The following is a 16,585-nucleotide window of genomic DNA, read 5'->3' as shown; positions in this document are numbered from 1 at the left end:
TTAGAAACTTTGCACACTGTCATTGGTTTCTAAGCAGTTTTCTTAAGCTCTCATATATCATGGATCAGAACAATGATTAAAAGTTTAAGGGGTGGCAATTAAATTAATTCATTCAATTGGTAGCGCAGGTAGTCGTCTATAAACCCCAGGGTTAGTGGCTCGATTCCTGGTTTCTCCTGACCGAAACCCCACAGTAGTGTCGTCTGCTTTGGCTGTCCAAACAACAATTTCCCCAAGGGGATTAATTATGTCTTTATCATTATGACCCCATGTGAGTCAAAATGGACGCCATGTTCTGTTGACTAGTTACCTTGCCATTATACCACACACTCCTATTATACACCTGCTTTCATCCATGTTACAGCAAGAATCACAGCACCAGAGAATGTTGTGTTCACTATCACTTGGAAATAATAGAAAGAGCAGCTGTGAAATGTTTGTAGCTTCATCTCAGGGGAAATGGTGGGGGGGCGGAGTACAAGCATCTTCAGCTGGTTGAGAAGCATTCTCTTGAAATACTGTTTGTTCTGGGCACAGACACAAAACACCAATGTAAATGATGGGCTAGTCAAGCAAATAAACAAACAGACTAATATTGACTGTAGTTTTGTTTGTTTATATGTGCCATATGGACCTACCGTGTATGCCAAACAAGTCAAACAACATTAATCTCACTTTTTGTGTATATAGTTTGTTTTTTCAATTTTTTTCTCAAAGTTTGAATTGTGCCATCACATAATAATGTTATTGATTAATTATATAAATCAATGAATCAAAAGAATGAATAGAAATGAATGTTCTCATGAAAATGTCTCTTCGATGTATTACTAGGTAGAAGTTATTTACAGTATACACATTACAAGCATCAGGTAGTGAGGTTTTGAGCTGCTACTTTTACAATGCTTTTTAGGCCACACCAGGTTTATTTGTCAAAATCTAGCTCTTACAGGTGTTCTGTATGTATTTTGCCCTCAGGCTGCTGCAGAAATGCCTACTTGGTCTTGCTCTTGGCCACAGGGCTTTAAATTCTGTATCTTCAATTCTTGCCGCAGGCTTTCAACTTTCAATCTGTGCTGACATGCTACATTTCTCATGCATTTAGCACTTCTTCCAACACTGGAGGATAGTACCAGTATTCTATAGTCTGTCTGCCTCCCTGTCTTTGAATGTGTGAGCTAGGCTATGCATCCATCACTCAGTGTTGTATGTGCATGTGTATGTGGTCTGCATCTCCAAAGAGAGAATGCCAGACGTTGAGACATGGCCCTGGGCTCATTCACATTCAGGCCCATAGTGCGGGGCTGAGGCTAGGAGATAATTGCTGCTCTGAGGAGTGGATTGCCTGGGAGCTTTCTTCATATACTGGTGCCAGCCACCACACTGTCCGTCATATGGGCTTGACAACTGACATTCTCTGAGGAGAAACAAAGGCTATTAGTAGTTTATGTGCACAGCTGATGCACAAGCATACAGAATTAACCTAAACACAACTTGCTTGCATACAAAGTGAGACTCTGGCACATCCACCATCAACACTATCCTTGTTTTTCTTCACTTCCCTCTCCATTATCATCCTCCCTCCCCTCCTCCTCCTCCTGTACTTTCTAATCTCACTTCACACCTGCTGTCTCTGACATACATGTTTCCCCTGAGAGAAGAGAGTGAAGCTTGAGTGAAGGGCTAAGGCTTAGTGTGGGAGTTGGAGAGGGGGAGACAGATAGAGCCTATTTTATACCAGACCGCAGTGTGGCTCTAGTTTGGAATTCAAAACTGGGGTGTATCCACCTACAGGGCAACATTGGTGCAGGATAAAGCCAAAGGGGCTGTGATAATACAACCGGGCACCCCCCACAGTTCTCAAATGTTTTCAAATGTATACAAACACGTACCAGAAAAAAGGATGCATAGTTGGTTAGTTATTGTTGAATTATTCTCAGAATATGCATCTCATTGGGGTTTTTACTTAAAGACAGGTATTGCTGCCTTTATGTGAACCTCGGGTCACTTAATATTCAGTTGTAAAGTAATTTTGCAGTCAGATAACATTCAGATAAGAATTGACGTGTAAAGTGTCAAAGCCCCCAGTCCTCCTACTCCTGGTTGATTGCCATGCCTTCAATACTAATGTGTATTTTAGGTCTACATAGGGTGTTGAGCTCTAATGAGGGGGACATTTGTGCTTGCTAAGCATGGCCAGATTTACGAGCCAGAGACTCTGTCCAGCACTGCACTGACAATGGATATAAATATACAGACTTCAGGGGAAATGTATCACATGGGGAACTACAGGAGGAAGCTCCCAAAACGGCTGTCTATAAGCACCCAGTTTCAGATGGCGTGAACATAAATATAACATTTTACACATCACAGTGGATTAATTTCAGTGACATTTTTGCAAAATGACATTTCACTGTTATATGGAGTAGATAATTATGTTGTGTTAACTTTCTGTATGTTTCATTGTGTGTCAGCTTGTTGATGCTCCTCAATAATAATGACTGTACCCTAAAGCAACATAGGATTAGTTGATTTTATCAGACATAGTCATGTGCTTATTAATGCTGATACTGAAAACATTTGTTAAGACTTCTAGTGGCGATGGGTAATATGGCCAAAATTATTACCGTGGTATTTTCTTTCATGGTTTATGCGCTGAATTTAAACATTCTTGTTTATTAACAAGATAACTCCACAAGGTGCTTTTTCATTTGAGTTTCCAGGGATCTGTATAGTTGAGGTTTGTATCTTATATGTCAGTGAAGATACTCGGTCGTCCAGGTGAAGATATCTGGAAGTGTCATGAAAACTGGACTTCCTTCTTGTTAGGTCGAAACATTTTACTACTTTTCACTACTTATCCAAGTAGCTTCTTCAGTCTGAAGATAGATATATTTATGATTCAGATTTGGTTTTGCTCCAGCCCTGGCCTGAATAGGCTCGTCATGTGAAACAATGGGAGGGGAGGTTGTGAAGGTTGCGTGTATTCTATACAAATGACAATGTTTTAAACATGGATAGAAAAAAAATAAATTTGATGCCCTTTACAAACAGCATCATATATGACCTATTGTTAATAGGCACCTGTACAACCCAGTTCACAAAGTATTGAAAAAAAAACTACATTTGTTAGCAAATGTTTTTAGATATAGTGTGTTTACCTTAGATAATTTGAACTCATCACTGTGGACAGGTGTTGCTGGAATTTACTTTTTTTGGTGAGCCAATCATATCTTGGGAGTAGTTTTTCCTCTCTTCTTTCAAAGTTGGTTGGGTTTAGTACCAGATGAGTATCTTGGATGGTATTAGTGGTTTCAACAGGAAGTATATGATTAAATATATTATTTCTACTGGCTTTCAGTGAACTTACTCCTTCCTAAAATGCCATTTTGCAAATGTGGATTTACTCACTCCATTCTTATCCTTTTGTTTTCTTTGGATGGTTGGTATGAAATTTAAGTTAAAACAGCATAGGACCACATTTCCTTTCGAAATTAGGGTAAGTCATGAAAATGTCAATGGATTCACTTCATGAAGTGGACAATTATCCTTTTCAGCAGTTTTCACATACAACTGTTGTCACTGTTCTCTTGTTTTAATATACTGGAAACCAGCCAATTTAAAACTATTTTATTTTTCATTTCCCATGAATCTGCAGTTTTGTCTGAATTTAAAACATTCTTGACTTCTTCTCTACCTCTTGCTGTCTAGCTACCACTATTCTTCATGTGGCAATAAAGATAATGTTTAGTAAGTGGTGATTATGGATATTTGTCTTGCTATTTGAGGCATAATCAGGCATTAGGGGTTAAAGTTAAACAGGTTAAAGATTCTTAAATCACTTTTACTTTGTGAACCCATCAGTCATTAACAAATTTCAAAGTTTCTTTCAGTTCGAATAGTTCTTTTGCTCCCCAGTGTTTTCAGCCAAAACCTCACTAGCACTCTTACTTCATGTTGTCCTAGTTTTATATCGATTGTCTTTTATGCAAACCATTATAATTGAATGCTTTTGAAATTATATAGATCTTATAATGATTTATTTATTTTGGAAACAATCAAACATTAATTACAGTATATTTGTAGCCATGTAGCAGATCAGTGGCATGGGGAGGCATTTAATGGGATCTTTACTTATGAACTTCTCTGTTTCTTAGAACAAATCCAAACTTTATAAATTGTTTTAAGGGGGTGGAATTGTTCACATCCTATTAAAAAAACCTGTTTTATTTTTTGTGATTTACAAGCATATACAGTGGCAAAAAAGTATGTGAACCCTTTGGAATTTCAGTGTTTTCTGCATTCATTTGTCATAAAATGTGACCTGATCTTCATCTCATCACATCACAATTACAATTTTTAAACAAATGAATACTGAAAACCATGCAATTCCACAAGGTTCACATACTTTTTTTTGCAGCTGTTCTTCTGTTGTTGTAATGTAATTAGCTGCTGTTAGGTGTGATTAACATTAAATATCCTTTTCAATTACTCAAACCCTCATAATAAAATAGATGGAGTTTATATTTCACAATCCATAGGATGTTGTAGTTCCAGATCTGTTTTTCAGGTTATTGAAACCAATACCCTGGAGGGCTTTATCATTTAGGTCTGTGGACACAGGTGCACATTCGAGGCTCCGTGTCTTTAAAGCAGACACTCTCATCAATCTGAGCAGGAAACTTGAACAATAGAACAGCCCTTGTATTTTTCTTCTGGCCCCTTCAACCAGGACACAGCCATTAAAGAGCACTCTGCCTGTCAGCTGGATGAAGTTTTCTTCCCTGCATCTCTCTGCCAGGCGAAGATTTGTTCTCTTGCTGAAAGAATTGGTTTGAGTCTTATGGTTCTATTGTCCCCGAGATGACAGTTCTCCTAACAGCTCTGCTTTAGCCCACACTTTGAACTGTCATCGCAACCATAACACTACAGCCATAGAGCTGCATGATTTTTGCTGTACACAGTATTGCCTGTCCTAGACCTACCCTGTTAACAATACATTAGCCACAAATTGTGCACATATGACAAGATAAAATATTTTTACGTTGTGCTTACAGTTACCAGTCACATAGATTCATTGCCATTAAAAATGCTGTTTAATGTGTGTTTATTCTAAAATAATTACTTCCACTCTGTTTTTGTTATCCATGAACTGTTGTATTGCATATTGAACTCTGCTGTGTTGTTGTACCGTAAAATGGCATTATTTGCATTACAGGAAGTGAGGACTGAGCTCTTGGAGAATGGGAAGTTAGCAGGTATCCAGAGATCTGTGAATATAGTAGATTCCTTGTCTAAACATTGTCTGTTTAGAGAAGAGAGTTAACAGAGGTAACATTCTGCATCTATGGGTGAAGCAGTGCATATTGCTTGGGGGCATGGCATGTTACACAGTGGTAAGAAAAAGTGAACCACACAAGAAGAATACGCTTATGTGAGCCATGCCTCGCCAAAAGGAGCTACAATCAAGAATTGATGTTTTACATAAAGCTGGAAAGGGTTACAAAGTGATGTCAAAGACTTTAGAAATTCACCAGTCTAAAGTTAAAACAATCTACAAATGGAGACACTTGGGACTGTGGCTACTTGACCAAGAATTGGGCAGCCAGTCAAAATGACTCCAGGAGCACTACAAACACTCATTAATGAGATAAAGAAGCCACCCTGAGTTGCAGCCAAAGATTCGAAGGCATCATTGGAACTGGCTAACATCTGTATTCATGAGTCCACAGTACTGCATTGAACAAGCAGGATGTCAATGGCAGCACACCATGATGGAAGCCACTGCTTACTAAAAGCAACATTGATGAAGTTGAACCTGAGATGAAGTTGAACCTGATGTTTGCTAAAGATCACACTGAAACATTCCAAAGCAGTATTGGCAGAATGTTTTGTGGACTGACAAAACTAAGATTGAACTATTTGGAAAGAACACACAGCACTACATTTGGCATAAAAAGGGCACTGCATGTCATCCCAATCATAAAGTATGGTGGAGGAAACATCATGATTTGGGCTTCCTTTGCTGGATCATGGGTTGGCCAGAATTGACTAGGGGGAAGATGAAATCCCAAGTGTATAAAAAAAAAAAATGTCTGTGCGTCAGCTGAAACTCTGTAGAAGTTGGGTGATGCAACAGTACAATAAACGATCACACCAGTCCATAACAGAATGGCTTCAGAAAAACAAAATCCACTATTTGGAGTGGCCAAGTCAGAGCCCAGACCTCAACCCAAAAGAGTTGCGATGAACAACTTTAAGAAAGCCACACATGAGACGTCCAAAGAACATGAGAGGCCTAAAGCAGTTCTGCCTGGAAGAATGGGATAAAATTGCAGGTCTGATCCACAGCTACAGGAAGCACCTGGTCAACTATCAATTAATTTCGAAGGTTTACATACTTTTTCCACTAGCACTATAAGGTTTTAATGGTTGTTCTCAATAAGGACATGAAAGATCAGATTTATCTTATGTTATTATTTTAGGAACATTATAATTGTTAATACTCTTGACTTAGATGAAGATCAGATCACATTTTAAGACATTTTAATGATAATTAAAGATCCTTGCCACTTTATATTTAAGGGATTAAGGTTTATAATAAAATTCATCAGAAGATAAAAATGTTAAGGGAAGGATTCTGAAGTCAGAAAGATTATATTTTACCTTATGTGCACTGATGATATAGCAAATAGAGACTTTTTATTTGTGTGTCTTGTGAACTGTGTCAATGTACATATGAATCTATGTTAATTTTAGTACATAATGGAGATTTGCCTCCAGTTGCCATCGTAAGAACAATTCATCAGTTGTCCAGATAAGCATTTCCAAATGAATGTTGCACTTTGTCTGCTGGATTTGCAAATGGACAACACATTCACCATTTAAACTTTTTGAGGAGTTGCATTGTATTTTCTGCTCGTTGCATTGCCAATACTTGGGCTAAAATATAGTTATTCCCTTACTATACAATTCTTATAAAATATTAGTCCCTAATTATATTTTAGTCTAACTACAGTCTATAACTATAGTCTATAACTATAGTTAGTCCCTAACTATATTTTCCATATTCATTTGAGGTAGTTTGACAGGTCTGGACAGTAGCACTTAGTACATGCGGAAAACATTTTCCTGCAGGTGTAAAAGGAAAAAAAAAAAGATACTTTACAAGCAATAAATCCAGGTAAAGTTAGTCTGGTGAAATGTGACTGCTCTTGCCTTCCTAATTATATAGTTTGCTCCAGCTCTGTGTTCAGTCCTGTCATTTCTGAACCTCTTTAATCACAGGTTACACAATGCCGGGAAGGCCCCACAAGTGCTGTCACATCCGACTTCCTGTCCTCTTGGTTCTCCACATTTCTACTCAGCAGAAACAAACTACAGGGGTAATCTTTTGTATTTATTTTGTCTGAGCTGTTTGCATTGCATAGTCACAGTTAGCTTTGAACATCACATAGCAATGGAGTACCAGTCCTCTGATGCTGTATTTAGCTTCTTGTATACATGACTTCATTGATACAGTGAATAGTAAGTGTACATATAGGTAAGTAAAGTATGACAGTGTGGTTAAGACGTTTTTAATTAACTATAGGATACTTTGGACTGTTAATTGTTTAAGTGTAGAATGTATGTGAATTAATAGGCCTCTAGAAAATACTTTTAAGTTTCTTCTTCTGAATATATATATATATATATATATATTTTTTTAAACCCATAATTTCAGTGAACTTTAACTCAGATCATAAAGCACTTCTTATTGTTGAATTATAGATTTCATATTATTAAACATTTATTTTGAACTGTTTTATTTTGTAGTCATGGTGATAACCTTGATGCAAGCCATAATTTACATTCGGTAAACAAACTGGTCACGTCCCATTTAGGTCTGTAATCCTTCTCACCTGTCATGTCTTCACCACCTCGATTAGATTCTCTTTAGGATCTCAAGCCTAGACTTGCCAGATGATGTGGGAAATTAAGAAAAGGTTTTGCCTTTAAACCTATTCTAATTTTTAAGCAATTTATCCAAACGAAACAACAAAAAACCTAAACATTGATTATTGCTGCATATTTGATCTGCTGTTACGTAAGCATAGATCTAATATTCCTTATTTAAGCTAAACTTCATCAAAGGGGGGTAATGTGGAAATAATTGATGCTGCTGTATAGTACAAACATCTGGAATTTTGCTTGTCTTGATAAAACAAAATTTTTTTTGAAAAGTGAACTCTTTCAGAATTTTACATGTTCAGTGAAGTAGATGAACTGTTGCCTGAGCGCAATTTCAATTTCATCTGTTTTTAAAAACAGATTAACATCTGATAAACATCAGTTTTTAAACTCCAAGAAAACCCCCAATTTTTTTGCTGAAAAAGAAATTATTCAGCTGATTGACCAATGGGATTTCTTGAAGAAATGCATTTACATGAATCCTGGTGTTTAAGTGGCACTGCATAAAAATTAATAAAAATTGCAAATGCAGACTGTGTGATGCTTATTAAGCTTCTAAATTGTAATGTTAAATTGTCAAATCAATGTGAAAATAAGATGTTCCATTTATAGAATATCAAATAGTGTCAGATAATCAAATTCAGTTTCCCAATTTTTGTTAAATTTTGTTTTAATTTTTACTTTTGTTACATGGACCCAAATGCTTCCGTGATGCACCATGTAGCATTGTATGCAAGACAATTTATAGGGTAAGATGCAGGCATTGCTAGCAGCAGTGCAGTTGCCATTTTGACCTACTAACAGATACTGCTAAAGTTACAACTAAAGTTACAAAGTTTCTGTATAAATCATTGAAAAAATAATATGGAATAGAACTAAGTTGTCTTTTTGTTGTTGTTGTTTTGCCCTTGTTGTATAACGTGCTCTAAAACAGAATTGCATTCCCATGAGATTGGTTCAATAGATCTGCCAGGTTACTAAAGACCTGCAAGTGTGATAACTGTGAATTTATACAGCTCATACGTCACAGAAGATAATTCTTGGTAGACTTTGGGGAGTCCTTGACTTTTCATGTAGTGGAGTCATTGGGCTTAAAATGTACATAGTGATCGTTTGTTACTTGAACTAATGACTTGAGCTTTACTGTGTAATGCTATTAAATATCAAGTGCTAACCATCACTACTTAGCATGCTAAATTACTTGAAGAACATGATAATGCTACCTGACAAACATCAGCATGGCAACACAGCCAGGCAGGTGTTTGTCAGGTACTGAAAATAAAATTGTCATAGTGTTTTAGGCATTAAACTTCATGTTTCTAAATAGCATACAGCCAGAATCCTGCTCACATAAAGGTGTTTTCAGGCAGTAAGTGGTTTTTGCGCTGCCTTGATTGTTTTTGATGTAAACATGACAACAGATGTGCCATTTGACATGCAGCTGACATTCTCCTGAATGTGAACATCTCTGTGCCAAAGATGCAGGTTGCATACATTTTTGCAGATAATAGTTATCTGAATGACACCTCTTTACCAATAAAGAAATAGGTCAACATATGGTCTATAGTCTGTTAGCAAAACCTGCTATAAACTTATGTTTAGTTGCTAACCCTTTCCCAATTTTTAGACTAAAATCTATTAAATATAGCTGTGTGAAGGGATTTTAGTAGATATTGGATAGCAGTATTGTGTGCTTGCTGGTAGGATTTAGGGGGGCTGGTTCCTTGCTGCCTGCAAATCAAAATAGGAAACACTTATGTTGGCCGCACCAGGTGGCATCCATGACAGCAACTGCTCGCTAACACACCTACTAGCATACAATACTCTGTTAGCTAACTTTTCCACAAGATCACACAACGATTCACACTCTGACTCAGATTTGAGATTCAGTGAGGGCACCATCTTCCATGAACATCACTCACTCTGACAGACACACAGTTGGACACAAGCATAGTTTCATTGCTGCCCACGCATTAAACTTGCACTAAACAAGATGGTACAGGGATGTCTGGAATGTGCCTTATTGTTGTCATTGCTTGGGTCTAAATGAATGAATATTTTCTATGATTAAACAAGGGTTGTTTTGCCATTTGTAGGTGGAGGATACCAAAATAGTGTCTGTCTTTATCGGATGGCGGATTGCGTGACCCTGAAAGAAGTAGACCACACCCACTGCAACATGATTGTTACCACAGGTAAACACACATGCATATGAATATTCTAAAGCGATGGTGTAAAAACATATGATGAATAACTTTGTTCTTCCAGTTGAACAGTTAGCTTTCCAAAATGTGCAGTAGGCAGCCACATATGACAGTTTTAACAAGCAGTCAGTGTTTCGGGCATTTAGCAGATGCTCTTTTCTAAAGTGGCTCACAGTTGAGTGAGCCTGTTCAGTGTTCTGTTCAAGGACATTGTGTGCTATATCACGTGGCTGCTGCTGGTCTCATCTGTTTTTATAATTTGTCTTTAAGAGGAATGTTGAATCAGACAAAGCTTTGTTTGATCACTGTTAATTTCCCATTTCCTACTGTAAAATTAGTTCATGTACATCCAGTTCTTGCTGCTCATTTTTGAGAAGGCAATATGTAAAGAAAGCTTTCAAATTTGGTACTGATATCTCCAGTATACTTTGAGGGAATTTCTTCAAATGTGCCACAACTGTCCACTTGGACTCCATAATGAACTGTTTAGATTTTGGTGACCAAAAGTGAAGGTCACAGTAACTTCCTGTTCATCCAATCCTTGTTGATGTTTAAGGATCTCCTTGATGGAATGTCTTCAAATTTGGCACAAATTACCATTTGGGGTCAAGGATAAACTGATTAGATTTTAGTAGTCAAAGTTCACTGTGGCCTCATGTATGATCCATTGTCATCAATGCTAAATCGCCTGGAATGAATTTCATTACATCTGGCAAAAATCCCTGCTTGGACTCATGCATAAGCTTATTAGTTTGTCTGGACAGACATGCTCATAAACTCCCATATCTCTGGTTAGCGGAGGCATAAAACCGGAGTGCAATAATTCTAGTTGTATTTAAACCTGAGCATCTGATTTTAATTATTTAATTAAAGTTTTTCATATTGTTGTTCATCGACAGCATTTGTTTGTGAATGGGACTGAGATATTCATTTTACTGCTTTCTTCATGTTTGAGAGCATGCTACCCGTACAGACATGTTTATCTGCACTCTCCCTAACCCTACGTGTATAAGAAGCACCCTTATTGATGTTGTGAGGGCATGCACTGATGTGGGTGCATTCAGACAAGAGTCTGAATATCTTAAGAGAACATGAGGTCAAAAGAACAAATAAGCTACAATGAATTATCAAAAATTGAGATGCTGTTATGAAATGTGAAAGGATAGATAATATTGTTCTTCGGCAGATACAATTGTATATACTATACTTAAAGCACATAACACATTATTTCAACATATCACCTGACCATGTATCTACATTAAAATACCACAGAAATCTAAAAAAAAAAAACAAACAATACAAATTCTTGCAAATCTCATTCAAAACATTTAAACGGTAACAAAAAGAAGCCAGTGTTACTATATCTTACTGATCTGGAGTAAATCTAATCTGGATTTCTAGCTGTAAACACGTGTCACATGGGTTATTCTGAAGTTGACTGATCATTTCAAAATGATCAGTCAAAATAACATTAACAGTGATAATGACAACCTGACACAATTGGATAAAAGTGTTTACAATCCTCTCTACTGTATTATAAAGTAATAATGTTTCATCACTTTAGGCACTTTAGGCATGTTCTTGTACTGTATAATTACAGTGTAGACACTTGTTTTTCAGTCCTGAATTGTTATAAGCTAACATTGTGTTCTTCTATTCGGTATTCTTACGTCTAGCTAGTTTTATTACATTGCTGACCCCAGACTAATATTGAGGTTTTTAAATTGCAATAGTAATTCAGCAAATTATCATGTGGATATGTTATGGTTGATGATTTGAAATTGATGGGTTCACTTTGAAGATTCCAAGTGCATTAAATGACCACAGTGAGGGAGGGCAGGACGAGAGGACTTAATCATAAAGTAACTCTTTCTCTGCTCTTTTATCTGATAATCTACGTAATTAAAAGACTAGATGCACATAAAAATTGTTATTGGCAATTAGTGATTTGCCTTACCATACTGATCTTTTTTAAGGCTTCAGCTGCCTAGACCTATAGGGCAGACTTATTGCATCATTAGTGGCCAGTCAGTAGTCAGTAGTAGTTAATTACTATGCAAACTGAGCTGACACTTGGTGATTGGAATGAGAAGCTCTTGTAAAGGAGATGGCTACAAATTTCCCTCATAGCTGAGGCATCCATTACTTAGCTGAATGTAATGCCTAAATGCAGTAACCAAAAGAGTATGGCGAGGTAAAGAGGAGTCCCTTTTTCACTAATATAGTAAGATTAAGAGTAACCTACTGTATATCGATGCAAATGATTTGTTTTTATATTAAATAGAAACAGAAATGAATGAACCTCAACTGGATTAAGTGGTTTTATATTGACCCAAGTTGTATGAAGACAAGTAGGCAGTAGGTAGTAGGCATCCAAACATCTTTTTTTGTTGACATATTTCCCACTCTAAGGAGTTACTAATTGCAAATATAATTTCTTTAGCCTGAATAAAAAAAGCTTTACAATGGCTTGTAGGAATAACCTTGTTTGGAAAATCAGTCACAGAAACTGTAATAGTTGTTTGTAACTATGCAAAGTAGATGAGAAAATTTAGTTTATGGCTTAATTGTTCACAGAAACTAAAAAAACTCTTAGATAGAGAGAGCTCAATATCAGAGTAAGTGTCAGTACCTATTATTTAGGGAAATACAGTGGGTGTTTCAGACTTGGTGGTCACCTGGTTTTGGTTACTGGAACAGGGGCATTCACTGAGACATTTTGTACTTGTTCCAAATAAATTTAAATTAGCACAACTAGTTGGTTTGAGGTTTACTGTAATGTAAAGTGGGATTCATATTTTATTTCAGGACTCCATTAAGAGCAGATAAAAGGCACATGTCCCTTTAAATCTACTGCCCAAAAACACAGCTAACAGTATTACTGTTACTGTGCAAAGTTGTCCTACTAATTTATTCCACTGTGAAACGACAGTGCCATTGTGTTTTATCTTAAATGCACAATAGCTCTCCTTCACAAAAATGAATTGTGTGTGGAAACAGAGTTTATTCTCTGATTGAATGAAGCAAGGCTGTAGGTTTTCTGTATCATATGTATTCATAAATAACGAGTGTTGCATTGTAGAGTATAATATGGGCCTACTATTGACCTTATAATGTATTTCATTCATTCTGTTAATGTTGCATGGTTAGGGTCAAAAATGGGCACGCAGCTTCACAAAATGGATATGTAAGATCAGACCACAGAAAGCATAATGCACATTTTATTATTTCAGCATTTAAAAAGCTTTAACTGGAAGAAAATCTTTTGGACAACAAATCAGAATGGAAAAATCACAGTAAAGTGTTTGTTGAGTTGTGGATTGACTTCACTCCAACTCATAACACAACACATACAGGACTAAATGTGAGTCAACATAGAATAAAGATACAACTGTGACTAGGATTAGTTACCAGGTTACCATTCATAATTAGTCACAATAAGATTATTATGGGTACTTTGCCATAGATTTTATGATTCCAAATGTGATTCTTTCTTCTACTCCTCTTCCCTAAAGCTCCCCTCCCCAAGCTCATCACAGCTTGTCACATCATTTTGGGGTCACTTCATTCAGGGGCCTGCAGCAAGAGACCTCCGCAGGTTCTAAAAACAGATGTGACAGGCCTATTAAAATGAGTGATCTCTGCTGCCCTGCTCTTCTGTGCCACTGTAGCCAGGCTGGGTACTAAGCTATCTTCCCCAGGGCACGGACAAGAGCAGCAGGGTGCAAAAGGTCCAGAAGATAAGGTGACAGTGGCACATAGCTGGCATTGTGGCAGCTCCTAGAATTATCTGCTGATGAGCTTTTCAGTTTTGGGGAGGGCAGTGGAACCGGAGCTCCCCTCCCTTAAGGCCGTGAGACACAGTACGAGATAAACGTAGTCTGGGAACGGGGTTGCACATATACATATGAACACTGGACAATGTACAGTAGTTGAATAGAGCAACATCTAAACAAACCATGACTATTTTTCCTCAATGGTTGTAAGTATAAAAATGTTACATGGAATGAGTACTAATGATATTTGTAATAGAAACAGTAATAAATTCATAAATAGTTAGAGGACACAAAGCCTGGCACAAGCACTCAACCAGAAAATAGCACAAAAACACGGGAGCTCTATAGAAAGGTAATCGACTAGTCCCTGTAATAGCAGCTTATACTGTATTATTCTCCTTTCAGTCAATCTCCCAGGGAAGAAAAATACACAATATATACTGCAGGTTTAAGCAGCACTAACTCATTTCCAGTTTGTAGAACAAAGAAATTCCCATATCAAGACACTATCGACACACAGTCTCACAGTAGTGTTTTTCAGCTACATGCTATGTTTATGTTTAAACTTTATACATGTTTAAGTCAAAGGTCAGGTATCCAATATTGACTTTATTGATTAGTACCAAGGTTGGAAGAGGGCCTGCAATGTTTCACTGTACATTTTACAGACAAAGTAAAACATACACAATTTTTAAAAGATTCTTGCTACAAAAACGGTGGTTTGGTAATATTTTAACTATCTATTTTATTAGTCCTTTAATTAATCTAACGATGCGTTGACTGTAATAATATTTAATGCCCTAACCCTAACCACATTTTACTTTTGGGCATGACAAACTACATAGGGTATCCGCACATAATGATTATACACAAAAACCAACATAATCAGTTTTGGATTCCTGTGTATCCAACCTTTATCAAATATCTTATAAAAACTGATCAGAGTATTTCTAACATTCCTCTTCATTTGCCTTGGTCCATGTTTGAATTGTAAATTTGTTGGCATGAAGCTGCTGCTCCAGAATTATTTATTCTGTTAGAAGGGCTGCCAAGATTTGTGAGAGGGTCTTCCTCTGAGGGTCACAGTTCTGAGCTGCTGTCTCCTGCAATCCACCCTGATCAATGGCTTGCTTTGTGATGAGCCAGGTCCCTTACTGACTGAGGGACAAAGGAAACAAGGTGAAAAAGGAAGCCTAAGGTTTGGATAAAGCAATCATTTGTCAACTTTCCAGGATCCTTGTGCTCAGTTTATGCTCACGTACACTATACATGAGTATAGTACTTTCTTGAATGAACCAAAATTTAATTTATATTGATTGTCACATATAATTTCAAAGCCCTGAGAGATCAAGAGAATCATTAGTAATCATTCTATCGGACCAAAAATATTCAAGTCTAAATTTCACAGTGATGGACCAAAGCCTGGGACAAATAGACCAACAAACTTTGTCATCTTTCGGCTCTGCCACCAACCATGAAAAATAAAATGAAAGCAAAAAATTGCAATATACATAAATTGTCTTGCAGATAGATGACCCATGCAGTTTCTCGGCAAATGGGCAAAGAGGTGGAGATGAGAGCAGAGCAGAGACAAGGGATTGTGTCAGTGGGGTGTTGAGGGGACATGATGGAAGCTAAACTAGCATGAAACTGCCTTCCGTCACGGATTACCAAGGCAGCGATTTTCATTACCTGCCTTTCATAACAAGATATTTATAGCAACAGGAGGTGTTGGAGAGCCATGAGACACATGCAACCCATTTGCCTTAGAGATGCAGAGCCAGTGTTAGTGTGTGTTTGTGTGAGTGTGTGAAAGAGAGAGTAAATGGTGCAGAGAGAAAGTGAATTGTGTAAGGAAATGGCTGGTGCGATATGCTATATTATTGTCTATTTCACAGTTGTATGAGTTTGCTGACTGGATTGTTTGAGGGTGTTTTTAGCAGAGGCATGCGTAAGTTGAACAGTGTGGGTCATTTAAAGGGGTGAATTGTAACTGAAATAAATGAATCTATTTTTATTTAGTTCTTTATTTGAAATGCTAGAATGTCCCAGAAAATAAAACACTGGATAATATTTTGGTCAGGTCTTGAGGAGGATGAATTGTCCATCTGTGATTGTATATTTTTGTAGTAAAATCTCTGACTCTGATGTCTGTAGTCTGATGCATATTAGTTAATTTTTACTTCTTTATTATTTCTCTAGCATGAAATGTCCACACTCAAAATGGACTGCTCTTATGTAGTGCTTTTCTACCATACTGTATGAAGTGTTTCACAATTGGCCTGTCACACCGACGGCAGGAGCAACGTGGGGGTCATTGACTTGTTCAGGGAGACAATATGCGGGGCCTGGACAAAGTGGGGAGAGAATTGAAGACCTGTTTTACCCTCAATCTGCAGTCCCCTTTATAGTGATCCTGATTGTGAGCTTTAGATGTGACTCAGATTGGGGGGTGAGTTTGTTTTTTTTTGGGGGGGGGGGGGGGGGGGCTAGTCGTTGTTTACACCAGCAACAGTCAAGTGCCTGACACCTCCATGATCAAAACAACCAGGTCCTCAATACTCCCCCTCTCTTGTCATAGACCACCAGTCTTTGCATGTGTGCGTGATGAGTGTGCATGGACTTCCAATCAGTGCAAGCTGCAGACAGCCCAGTGCC

The 16,585-nt window shown here is 37.4% G+C and overlaps 1 long non-coding RNA gene across 1 annotated transcript in view; it reads left to right on the top strand.

Moving 5' to 3' along the window:
* The window catches only part of LOC113174787, a 96,419-nt gene that overhangs the window by 20,005 nt on the left and 59,829 nt on the right, over window positions 1-16,585 (top strand). The window contains exon 3 of the long non-coding RNA XR_003299914.1: window positions 10,044-10,142. This is a non-coding gene — a long non-coding RNA (uncharacterized LOC113174787). The remainder of the gene's footprint in view (window positions 1-10,043; window positions 10,143-16,585) is intronic.

The sequence above is a fragment of the Anabas testudineus genome, chromosome 3, assembly GCF_900324465.2.
Source record: "Anabas testudineus chromosome 3, fAnaTes1.2, whole genome shotgun sequence".
Lineage (NCBI taxonomy): Eukaryota > Metazoa > Chordata > Actinopteri > Anabantiformes > Anabantidae > Anabas > Anabas testudineus.
This window is presented reverse-complemented; position numbering and strand designations above follow the sequence as displayed.